The sequence below is a fragment of the Narcine bancroftii genome, chromosome 4, assembly GCF_036971445.1.
Source record: "Narcine bancroftii isolate sNarBan1 chromosome 4, sNarBan1.hap1, whole genome shotgun sequence".
Taxonomy (NCBI): domain Eukaryota; kingdom Metazoa; phylum Chordata; class Chondrichthyes; order Torpediniformes; family Narcinidae; genus Narcine; species Narcine bancroftii.
In genome coordinates, this window is record NC_091472.1 from 38,312,274 (window position 1) to 38,324,384 (window position 12,111).

The 12,111-nt window shown below is 46.3% G+C and overlaps 1 long non-coding RNA gene across 3 annotated transcripts in view; it reads left to right on the forward strand.

Annotated features, from left to right (window-relative positions):
- LOC138760476 (uncharacterized) overlaps positions 1–12,111 on the forward strand; it is a 139,383-nt gene that overhangs the window by 81,958 nt on the left and 45,314 nt on the right. For all 3 annotated transcript variants that reach the window (XR_011355639.1, XR_011355638.1, XR_011355642.1), the window contains one exon: positions 1,193–1,362. This is a non-coding gene — a long non-coding RNA (uncharacterized lncRNA). The remainder of the gene's footprint in view (positions 1–1,192; positions 1,363–12,111) is intronic.

Below are 12,111 nucleotides of genomic sequence, written 5' to 3' on the forward strand. Positions count from 1 at the left end.
ATACCTTAATGTATTACCTTCACATGGTTACCATCACTAAGAAAGTGCAGGAGACTGAAGATGAACACCCAGTGGCATAAGGACATCTTCTTTCCCTCTGCCATCAGATTTCTGAATGGACAATGAACCACAGACACTACCTTACTTTCTCTTAATTTGCACTAATTTATTTATTTTAAATGTAATTTATAGCAATATTTGTACTGTAATGTTGTTGCAAAACAATGAATACTGTGACATGCTTGTGACAGTAAATTCTGATTCTGATAAAGTTGAAATCACATCTTGTAATGGCATGAAAAGCAAGTCTTTGTCTACCTTATGACAGACAGAAGGCAGTTTTGTGTAATATTAAATGTTCTGACCTACTACGTGACAAAAATCTTTAATAATTTCTGGTATTCATTGCATCTTCAATACAAATGGATAAAAGGATGATGTAAATACTTGTTGCGATTCAAAATAACAGGAAACAAAATTTACAGTGGACAATTGTCATTACAAATTCTGCAATAACAACACCTGGTTAATATCAGTTTTCAGACTACTAATTCTTTTAGAAAAATCATGACAGAGAGTTTCTAAGAAGATAGATTTGATGGTTACTCTAGTTCAAATCCATTCCTGCTTTAGTCTCATTTAGAGTACTAATTGTGGTATCAGAGTCTTCACCTCCTTTGTGTATGGATTGAAATAAGAGATTGCTTGAACTCACTCTGAGGTTCAGCTCTCACCCACTGCCTTCCCTCTGCAACATGACTGAATAGCCATTTGGTTAGATGACAGTGTTCCCAGTATCTCCTTCGCTATACACCAAAACTGAGCCAACACCTTAAAGAGGTGAGAATGCTGAAAAAACAAAGGAACTGCTCATACTATCCATCGGAGACACTCATATTCATGTAACAGCATTTATTTATTTGTATATATAAATACTTGTCCTGTATTGTTTGTCTGAATGTGAGTTGTGTCTGATTGTGTGTCTGTGTGGACACACCGAGGACTGGAGAAAGCTGTTTCGTCGGGTTGTACTTGTGCATCAAATGTCAATAAACTTGACTTGAGAAAGAAAGAAAAAGAAGTGTATTGGGAGGAAATAAAGTTGCCAGATTATTGCGAAGTACCTCTTTAACACTATCATGGGACGATATGACATAATCTCAAAAAGAATGTTTGATTTAAAATTTTACAGATTTTCTTGGAACCACTGAAGTTCCATTGTTAGACATCCGTTGAATGAAATTTGAACTTCACTGAAGACCAGTAATCCTTGAAGTATTGCTGGTTCCTTAGAGAAATAGGTAAAACCTGGAAAAATCACAGCAGACAAATGGAAAATAAAGCACAAGATGGAAAAACAAGGTGAGATTTTTGTCTGAGAACATAAAAAAGAGAAGCTGTAGGCCACACAGTCTCTTGAACTTCCCTTGTCAATCAAACATTTTGAGCACTCCACTTTCCTGTCTCATCAAATGTGTAGAAGATTATGAGAGGCATAGATAGAGTGGACAGCCACAACCTTGATCCCAGGGTTGCAATGGCTGACACCAGATGATATTTGTTTAAGGTGAATGGAGGAAAATTTAGGGGAGATGTCAGAGGTAGAACCTTTTTTGAGAATGGTGGGTATCTGAAATGTACTGCTGGGGGTAGTGGTCAAGTCTGATACAATAAGAAGATTCAAGGGATTCTCAGGTATGTATATGGGTGTTAAAAAACATGGGAGGTGGTTACGAACTATAAAGAGAGAAAAATTAACTACGAAGAGAGAAAAATTAGATTAATTGTGGAGTAGGTTTACATAGGTTGGCACAACATTGTGGGCAGAAGGGCCTGCAATGTGCTGAAATGTTCCATGCTCTACTTCCATTAACATCGATTCCATAAGTGCCAAGAAATGTATTTGAACTTTCTCAGCCCCAAATGCACTCACTGTCTGATTATACACAGCTCTCTGAAGCAGCAGCTTGAGGTTGCAGGTTAAGAGGAACACGTCTAAAATTTAAATAAGCACTGAGAGCTTAAGTAATCTCGTATATTCCATTGGATCACTTGGAGTATGTAGATCTCCTTTTTCAGATGCAGACTGAGCACTGAAGGACTCAAGTCAAATACGGAGTGCTTCTCTTGTCTTATCATGTTGTTAGAAGCCTTATTTCATCAATTACTTCTGCAGACTTACCTCAGTCGCTTGATCTAAATCCCAGACAAACATTCATACTTTCCTTTCCCTCCAGATGCGACTAGAGTGGCATTCATGAATAAAGATATGTAGCTGGTTCTATACTGATGATCAGTGGTCAATTTGCCAATCTATTTAACCCTGTTGTAACTCAAGCACTCCTCAGTTTTGCACAGGATCAACTTTCATAGCAACCTTATGTTCTTACTGGGTTCATTTAGTGTTTCATTTTGTTTCAGATGTGCCAGGAAATGATCGATCAGTCTTGAGCTCTTACTTCAACAATCTATAACTCTATGAAGCTTAACTGTGGAACTAAATCTTGCCATTACCACTGACATAGGCAAAGCAATTACCTTAATAGGCAGCACTTCCCTCAGTTAAACTTCAAGGATAGTCCATAAAGTACCTGAGCCTTCAATAGAATGAGCAATCAGAAAAGCCATTTGATTTTTCCTGAATCTGCATTAACAAGACTTGACCGCATTTTATTGTGGCTTTCCTTTCATGTCAAGTCCCAGGTCCCCGAATGTTTTCAGCTGGAAGTTTATTTTTATTAGGCAGCAGTAAAAATAGAAATTTTGTTTTTCCTTTCATTCGAGATTTTCACTTTCCCTCTAATAATTGCAATATTGAAACGAAACAATTTTAATATTTTCTTTTTTAGTTGTAATGGAACTTCAGATTACATTGGTCAACAATTTTTTTCAAAAGGTTTGCTTCCTGAAAAAATAGGGGATTATGATAGACAACTTCAAGCTGACCACAAAGATAATGTCATATTTGCTGTATCACATAGCAAGTTCGAAAAACATCACATTGAATTTAGCAGGTTTAATCACATAATAATCCTGAAACCTTGCATTAGTTCAACTGACATAAACATGTTTTGTACTCAGCATCTGATGTCTCTCGTGTCACTGACCAGCAATAGTTAGCCAGCACTGATGGATTCCAGTTCCCCTGATACCTTTTTTTTCCCCTTGATTGCAATGTCTCGGTGAAACCTTCCACCATGTTTATCACTGATTGCACCAGGCTCAGCAGGGAATAAGTTCAACTGCAAATGTAGAAATTGAATTTTCAATGACATGTAGCACTTCAAGGTTTTGCATGCTTGAACTAAACTTAAAATATGACAGGAGATCATAGAAATAGGTTATATCTAAAAACATGATACGTGATAGTTAGATTTAAGGGTGATTTTCATGATCAGTATTCCAAAACACACCCAAAAGTGTCCAGGAAGCAAAACCTCCATTGTCCAGTGTTATCTAACAATAATTCAAACTTGTGGTGGCCCGCTGCCGTGGTGATCCAGCCGGCACTCCTGACGGCGAGCGCAACCAAAGGCCAGCAGCTTGCGCAGCGACGCTGGCCCCAACAAGCGAACCGGTGGGTGAACGGCAAGGGCAGCACCCCACAATGGTGCTGGCCTTACTGCGCAGCCAACAGATAGGGGCAGCGCTCAGGGAGAAGGGCATTGTTATGCAGGAAAGTACCCGTTCGCGGGAAACCCACTTTTTTTATGGATGTTGTGATGTCAATCACGGTGCAAGAATAAAAGTTGGGCCTGAGCCCTAATAAAACTCAGAGCTTAACCTGACTACACTACTTCTGTGTATCCTTTTTTGAGTAGCATGTGGCTACAATTGGTGGCCCCAACAGTTTAGACGGCATCTAAACCCAGAGATGAGCGAACAAGCAGCACTCAACGTGGTCACTCTCAAGCTGCCAACTTTCTCGACAAATCAACCACATGTGTGGTTTGACCAGGCTGAGGCACAGTTCCAGATCCAGCAGATCACAGCAGAATCCACCCGGTACTATCATGAGGTGAATGCCCTGGACCAGGACACAGCAAGCTGGGTGGCCAATTTCATCCAGGAGCCCCCATCGGAAGATGCGTACATCACCTTCAAGGACTTGCTGATCGAGACCTTCGGGCTTTCATGATGTTAGAGAGAGGCACATCTGCTCCATCTGGATGGGTTAAGGGACAGGTGCCCCCCCACTCCTCCCTTCAGTTGTCATGAACGAGATGCTGGCCCTCCAGGAACAACATGAGCCCTGCATCATGCTCGAGCAGGCATTCCTGGAGCAACTGCCCGAGGACATCCAACTGCTCCTGGTTGATTTCAGTGACCCCTGGAAAGTCGCAGCATGAACAGACGCTCTGTGGAAACAGAAGAGAAAGTGCTCGGCGTCCGTGCAGTTCATCACTAAACTCTGCAGCCAGACCTGTTCAGAGCCGCCAAGAGAAGAGCAGTGTCCCAGAGGAGGGGATCCAGACGACCACTGGTGTTTCTACCACCAGAGGTGGGGTGCCGGAGCCCGCCGGTGCAGGTCGCCATGCACATTTCAGGGAAACACTGGGGCCAGATTTCACTAATGGCCATGACAACTGGCCACCAAGCCAGCCTTCTATATGTTTGGGACCAACAATCTGGATGATGCTTTCTCATGGACAGAGGAACAGAGGTCAGCCTCTTGCCCCTGTCGGGACAGGACACCAGGAACAGGCAGTTGGACACCAGGAACAGGCAGTTGGGCCCCACTCTGAGGGCTGCCAACCCTGATTTGGCCCATGGAACCCTCAATGTCCAACTGCAGTTGAAGGTAGCCTCTTCTCATGGGTGTTCACGCTGGCTGCAGTGGAACAGCTGTTCCTCTGGGAGACCTCCTGTGCACTCACAGCCTGCTAGTGGATCTCAAGGGAAGGAGAATGGTTCACGCCAAGACTTTTAAAACCTTCCCCCTCAAAGATACTAGGCTCCCAGCTCTCCACTGGACTCTGTAGAGAGAATGGACAATGAATACTCCAGGGTCCTCGCTGAGTTCCCTCCGGTGGTCACCCCCCCAATTCATCACTGTGATGTCTTGACATGGAGTACAGCACCACATCCTGATCCAGGGCCCGCTGCTCCACGCAAGGCAAGACGCCTTCCTCTGGAGAAGCTCCAGCTGGCGAAGGAGGAATTCAGGAAGCTGGAGGAGCTCAGCATCATAAGGTGGTCAGACAACCCATGGGCTTCTCCCTTGCACATGGTACCCCAAGCAACTGGGGGCTGTGTAGTTTGAATAAAGGCTCTCATGACTGGAAGGAGAACAGACACTTTTATTAGCTTATAACTGAGGGTAGAGTCTTACAGTGGTTTTCAGAAAGGCTTAGGATTTAGGCGGGAAATCAGAGTTATATATGGGTAGATGGGGTTTGACCCAGATGGCGGAGCCAGCCATCAGTATAGCACATTGCCATTGTATCTCAGTTTACTGCATTCGCCCCTTCCAGGAGAATTTAGGGGTTGTGGTTGAAGACAGAGAACATTGATTCAGAAAAAATTTTTGAAAACTATACAGTTATTTACAAATTTAAGTGATCTGGGGGTCTGGAGATCCTGGTGGAGGGTCTAGGCATGGGTTGAGTGCTCCTTGGGTCTCCTGGTCCCCTTGTGAGGGAGGAGAGGTGGGCGGGGTCACCAGCTCTAGGGTGGAGAGGGATGCACTTTCCTCTTGAACCAGATTTCCTGAGGCCCTGACTGGGAGTGGCAAGAATGAGCTCCGTGACTCGTAGGGCACTTGAGGCAACAGACCCACTGTTCCAGCGGGTGCCAGGTCCCTGATGCATGCAATCTGGGTACTCCACATAGGCATACATGGGATTGACATGGAGCAGTTTCACCCTTTCCACCAGGGCGTCAGTCTTGCTTCTTCTCACGTGCTTCCTGAGAAGGATTTTGGGAGTATAATTCCTGATGCCAACTTTCTCTCAAAATTGAATAGGAGCTCGTAGCGACTGGATGGATTGGAGCGCCATAGGAAGAACTTCCTGTCAGCATGAGTCTGGAAGGCCTTTTGACTTCAGGGCCAGTTTGACAGCCTTCCAGACCATGGTGTTTTTCCTTCTCAACCTGCCTGTTCCCCCAAGGGTTGTAGCTAATAGTCTTGATGGATGCGATGCCCCTCTCCAGCAGGTACTGATGTAGCTCTTTCATGAGAAAGATGAGCCCTGGCCGCTATGTATATAGCCAGGATACCCGAACAGAGTGAAAATGTAATCTAGGGCCTTTATGACTGATGAAGTAGACGTATCTGGATATGGGATGGCAAACAGGAAGCAGGAGGACTCATCAATGACAGAGAGGAAGACAGTGTACCCGTTCATGAAGGGGAGAGGTCCCTTAAAATCCACACTGAGCCATTCAAAGGGCTTGGATGACTTGATCAGGTGTGCCTTTGCAGGGCTGTAGAAGTGCAGCTTACACCCCGCACAAACCTGATCATTTCTCTGACATCTTCCATAGAGCATGGCGCCTTGACAAAATGAGCCATGTGGGTAATCGCTGGATGGCAGAGCTCATTATGCAGAGACCACAGTTGAGCAGTGTGTGCTGAGGCACAGCTTCCTCTGGATAAGGCATCTGGAGGTTCATTAAATGCTCCTGGCCAATAGGCAATGTCATACTTGTAGTGGAGAGCTCGATCCTCTACCTAGCAATTTTGTCATCTTTTTTATTTTGCCTTTCTTGGCATTATTAAACACAAATGCGACAGAGCGCTGGTCAGTGAAGAGCGTAAATTTCCTACCATCCAGGTAGTGCCTCCAGTGCCTCCAATACCTCATGGCTTCTACAATGGCTTGAGCCTCCTTTTTCACAGAGGGAATTCGGAGCTCATGGCCTTGTAATGTCTGAGAAAAAATGCAACCAGCCTGCCTGCCTGGTTGAGGGTAGCGGCCAGGGCCACACCAGAAGCATCACTTTCCACCTGGAAAGGTGCATTCTTGTTCACCGCGTGCATAGTGGCTTTCTCAATATGGTCTCGGAGGTAGTTAATAGTTGTTTTGGCTTTGCCCGCGAGGGGAAAAGAAGTGGCTTTTAAGAGAGGTCGAACCTTATCAGTGTATTGAAGGATCTACTGGCCGTAATATGAGAAAAACCCCAGGCATCTCCTCAAAGCCTTAGTAGTCCTGGGAATGGAGAGCTCTAGCAAGGGGAGCATCCTTTCAGGGTTGGGGCCAATGATGCCATTCTCCACCACGTAGTTTGGCCACATAGTCAATTACTTGCCTGGACTTATTTTCCCCTTTTACCACCTCCACTTGCACTCTCCACGGGCTGGTGCTAGGTTCAATGGGTAAACGTCTTGTCTCAGACTTTATGAAGTCTCATTCTGCTGTTCTGTACCTTCTGTTCTCAGTAGTAATAGGTTTGCAATCTGGGGATAGATTCGGGAGGAGAGGTGGGAGGTGGATATTATTCAGTGTGGAGAGGCTGCATGTGGGTTCTGATTTTAGAGGCCCTCCGTTCCGAACCATTATAAGGGGAAGGGACCAGAATACTTCAAGGTCATGCTTTTAAGGTGACACAGGAAATACAGACCCAACAGCACCAGAGCACACAATTCATTAAGTACATAGAGGCATATCTTACAAAATTCCCCTGCCATTAAATGACACATGTACTATACAATTTTCTTAAATATGGGTAGAGTGCGAATGAGATGCAAGTAATATACGATAACTGGAAGGACACATCTTTAGGTTCTATTCTTGTACAGTCTCTAAGTCTATGAAGCTTTCAGTAGAGCCTGTGTCAATTAAGCATTTAGTGGAATGTCCATTTACCTTAACAGTCACTATGGAGTTGCTGAGCTGGTGAGGTCTGTCCTGATCTAGAACCATCAAGACAAGGACTTTGGAGACTCTGTACTTCTCTCTTGAGTGGTCCCACCATCTTGGGTTGCCCGTGGGTAAGATGCCATCTATTTCATGGCGCAGCAAGATGGCTACCCTCCTTCCTCCTCTAACGATGAAGGTGCCGAGTTTGAATTTGAGTTGCGGCAGGATGGCCGCCGAGCCTTTTCAAGCCGTTTTCTCATCGGTGTGTAGTGCAGCAAGTGGGTTTGGGTGAATTCAAGGGAGACAGCTTGGGGCTGATATTGGATCCAGGAACAGTGCAGGCTGCAGGCCGTGGACTTCCCCGGGTTTCCCTTTGCATGGCAAACCCTCGCCCAATGCCGTTTCTTGCCACACCTGGGCAATGAGATCAAGGGTGCTGGCTCTTGCCACAGAAAAAGCACTCCCTAACATGTGAGCACTCCCCAGCATGGGAAGCAGCAGCAATTAGGGCTTGGAAGGGGTCACCTGGGTAAGTGAGCTCACTAGCTTCGAGGTCGTCATTCTTGAGCTTGGCCTTTTCTAGCAACTTGGTCAGTTCAACATTACTAGCCAGGTTCTTCTTACCCAACTCGAGCAGTTGCTGCCTCATGTACCTTGAGCGGACTCCTGTGACTAGAGTGTCCCGGATCTGTTCTTCCTCATGAACACAGCCCGTAGCTGCTTCATACCTGCACTTCTTGGCAAGCATCCACAGATCCAGCAGGTAGTCATCGATGGTCTCTCCTGGCTGTTGGTGACATAGAGCGAGTTGGTGCCTCGCTAGGACCTAATTTTACGACTTCTGATACTGAGCCTTAAAGGCCTCGATGGCAGTGTCATATGTAGTTCAGTCCCTGATGACTGCACATCCTTTCGTTCCTACCCTGGAAATAAGTGTGGACCTCCTGAATTCATCGGTGTGGAAGACATCTCTGTTTGCGATCAGGTAGACCTGGAATCAGTCTAGTTGCTTTGGGGAACAGAGCATACTTGGCTTGAGTAGTGCTTCCATCTTCTAGGAAATAAGCTAATAAAATTGTAGCATGAATAAATTCTCTTAGGACTGGAAGGAGAACATTCGCTTTTATTAGCTGAGGGTAGGGTCTTACAATGGTTTAGGTGGGAAACCAAGGTTATATATGGGTAGATGGGGGTGGAGCCAGGAGGCGAAGCCAGCAATCAGTATAACACATTACCAGTGAATCTCAGTTCCCTGCAGGTCAAAAACCATGCAGTGACTACCACCAGCTCAACCGGGCCACAACACTGGATAGGTATCTCATGCCGCACATCCAGGACTTTGTGGCTAACCTGCATGGAGCAAGGATTTTCTCCAAGGTGGACCTTGTGTGGGGATAACATAGATCCCAGTACACCCCGATGATATCCCCAAGACTGCAATCATCAACACATTTGGCCTCTTCAAATTCCTCTGAATGCCATTCGGACTAAAGAATGGCACTCAGCCATTCCAGTGATTCATGGACGCAGTGGTTCGAGACCTGCACGGCACCTTTGTTTACCTCGACGACATCCTGGTGGCGAGCATGAACCAACAGGACCATATTGCGCACCTCAGCAACCTCTACACCCGACTGAGCGAGTTTGGCCTGATGAACAACACAGCCAAATGCCAGTTTGGATTGGAGCCCATCAATTCCCTGGGCCATAGGATATCCAGGGAAGGAGCCACACTGCTACCCAGTAAAGTGGAGGCCATCTGGAAGTTCCCCAGACCCAACATGACCAAGGGGCTACAGGAGTTCATGGAGATGATCAATTTCTAGCACAGGTTCATTCCTCAGATTATGAAGCCCTTGTTCAACTGGTTGGTAGGCAAGGCAAAGATCATCACTTGGGATGAGGAGTCAGCAGAAGCCCTTCATGAAGACCAAGGAAGCCCTGGCAGACACCGCTCTCCTGGCTCATCCAAGGTCAGACGTTCCAACGGCCCTGTCAGTGGAAGCCTCAGGAATGGCAATTGGCAGAGTTCTGGAGCAGCAGATCGAAGGAAGTTGGCAGCCAATGGTTTTCTCCAGAATTGAAGTACAGCGCTTTCGACAGAGAGCTACTGGCATTATGCTCAGCCATCCGCCACTTCAGGTACTTCCTAGACGGCAGGTCCTTCACAGCTTTCACAGATCACAACCCCTTGACTTTTGCCCTGGCTAAGATCTCAGTTCCCTGGTCGCCATTCCAGCAATGACACCACAGATGTAAGGCACGTCTCTGACAAGGGCAATGTGGTAGCCAAGCAAAGAATCCACACATTATCAAGGGGAGTGGACTTTGTGGCACTGGTGGAGGTGCAGCAGAAAGATGAGGAGATGCCCCAATATAGGACTGCCACATTGGGACTACAGCTTCAGGACATCCCAGTCGGCACAAGTAACACCACCCTCCTGTGTGATGTGGCCACTGGTCAGATCAAATCCATCATCCTGGCGTCTTGGAGACAACAAGTTTTCAACACCATCCACAGATTGGCTTATCCATCCATCAGGACCGTGATCCAGCTGGTGGCCAGCAAATACCCATGGCATGGATTGCGGAAACAGGTCAGTGGTTGGTGCAAAACAACCATACTAAGACCCCACTTTGAACCCGTGGAATGAAGGTTTGACCAAATCCATGTGGACATAATAGGACCTTTGCCAGTATCTCAGGGTTTTCGCTATCTTTTCACAATGGTTGACTGCTTCACCAGGTGGCCAGAAGCAGTCCCACTGGCAGACATGTCCACAACCTTGTCCACCAGAGCCCTCATCTCATCCTGAGTGGGACAGTTTGGGTTACAGTCCCATATACATCCAAAAGAATGGCCCAGTCTGTGGTTTGACCTTGCCAGTCTGTGGGGTGCCCAGCTGCATCACACAACAGCTTAACACCCATAGACCATTGGATTGCTGGTGTGTTTCCACAGGCACCTCAAAATCATGCTCATGACCAGACTCCAAGGACCCAACTGGGTAGATGAGCTACCATGGGTGTTGTAGGGCATCCGCACAGCACCCAAGGAGGACCAAACACCTCTTCAGACGAACTCATCAACGGACCTCCACTGGTGGTTCCGAGAGAATTAGTACCATCCCCAGGTGGACAGCAGGCCAAGGGAAAGAGTCGGCAACCTGGCCCCGATTCCACCTTCCAGGCATGGACACGTGAGGACCAACATACTCAAAGACCTGCAGGACTGTGAGTATGTTTTCATTCACAAGGGTCTGCTCGTCCACGAGGCCATACAAGGGCTGTTCCAGGTCATCTGCAACAATGGGGCCATGTTTGAGCTAGAGGTCAAAGGCAAGATGGAGGTCTTCACTGCAGACAGCCTGAAGCTGGCATTCCTGGACCCAACACGTTCGGTCGAGACACAAGCACCATGCCAAAGAGGCAGCTCACTGAAGCGTACAGAGACTTTGCCTCTGGGCACTAAGGACAATAACAAGGACAATACTGCCGGTTCAGTTGGGGGGGGGGGTCATGTGGCGGCCCACTGCTGCAACGTTCGAGTCAGCGTTTGGGCGGTGAGCGCAACCAGAGGCCGGCAGCCTGCACAGCACCAATGGCCCCAACAAGCGAACCAGTGGGTGAATGGCAAAGGCAGTTTAAAAGCCAGTGACCCCAAAATTGCACTGGCTTTGCTGCACAGCCAACAGACAGGGACAGCATGCGGGGAAGAATGGCATTATGTAGGAAAGTACCCGCGCACGGGAAACCCACTTTTGTTATGCATGTTGTGATGTCAGCCAAGGGGGGCAATGGCGGGAACACTGCAAATATAAAAGTCGGCCATGAGCCCTAATAAAACTGAGCTTAACCTGACTACACTATGTGTGCGTCTTTTTTCGAGTAGCGCGCAGAAGTTTGGATGGTAATGACTAATTGTATTGAAAGTAATTCACCACAGAAAAGATGGATCTGACATTTCAGAGCCCTGCCCTTTATGTAAAATAGAAGAGTCTTTTAATTTAAAACAAATCAAAAACATGTCTCTTGTAGTAGTGCTAGCTGCCACTTGTTTTATAGAAGAATTCCAGTTGTTCACTTTCCAAATTTACGGCAGGATTATTGTGTGTCCATTGAAATGTGTTTTAGGAAAATTATGAGAGTTGACTGACTTTAACATTTTATAAGTTGCCTCCATATGGCAGCTTGGGTCTGAAGAGTTATGAAGGAAGTACAAATAGCCACTAATATTCCCCAATGAAAATTAGTTTCCTCAGTAGGGTATTTTGGAATTTTTTGCAACTTATTTTTATTATGCCCCTAT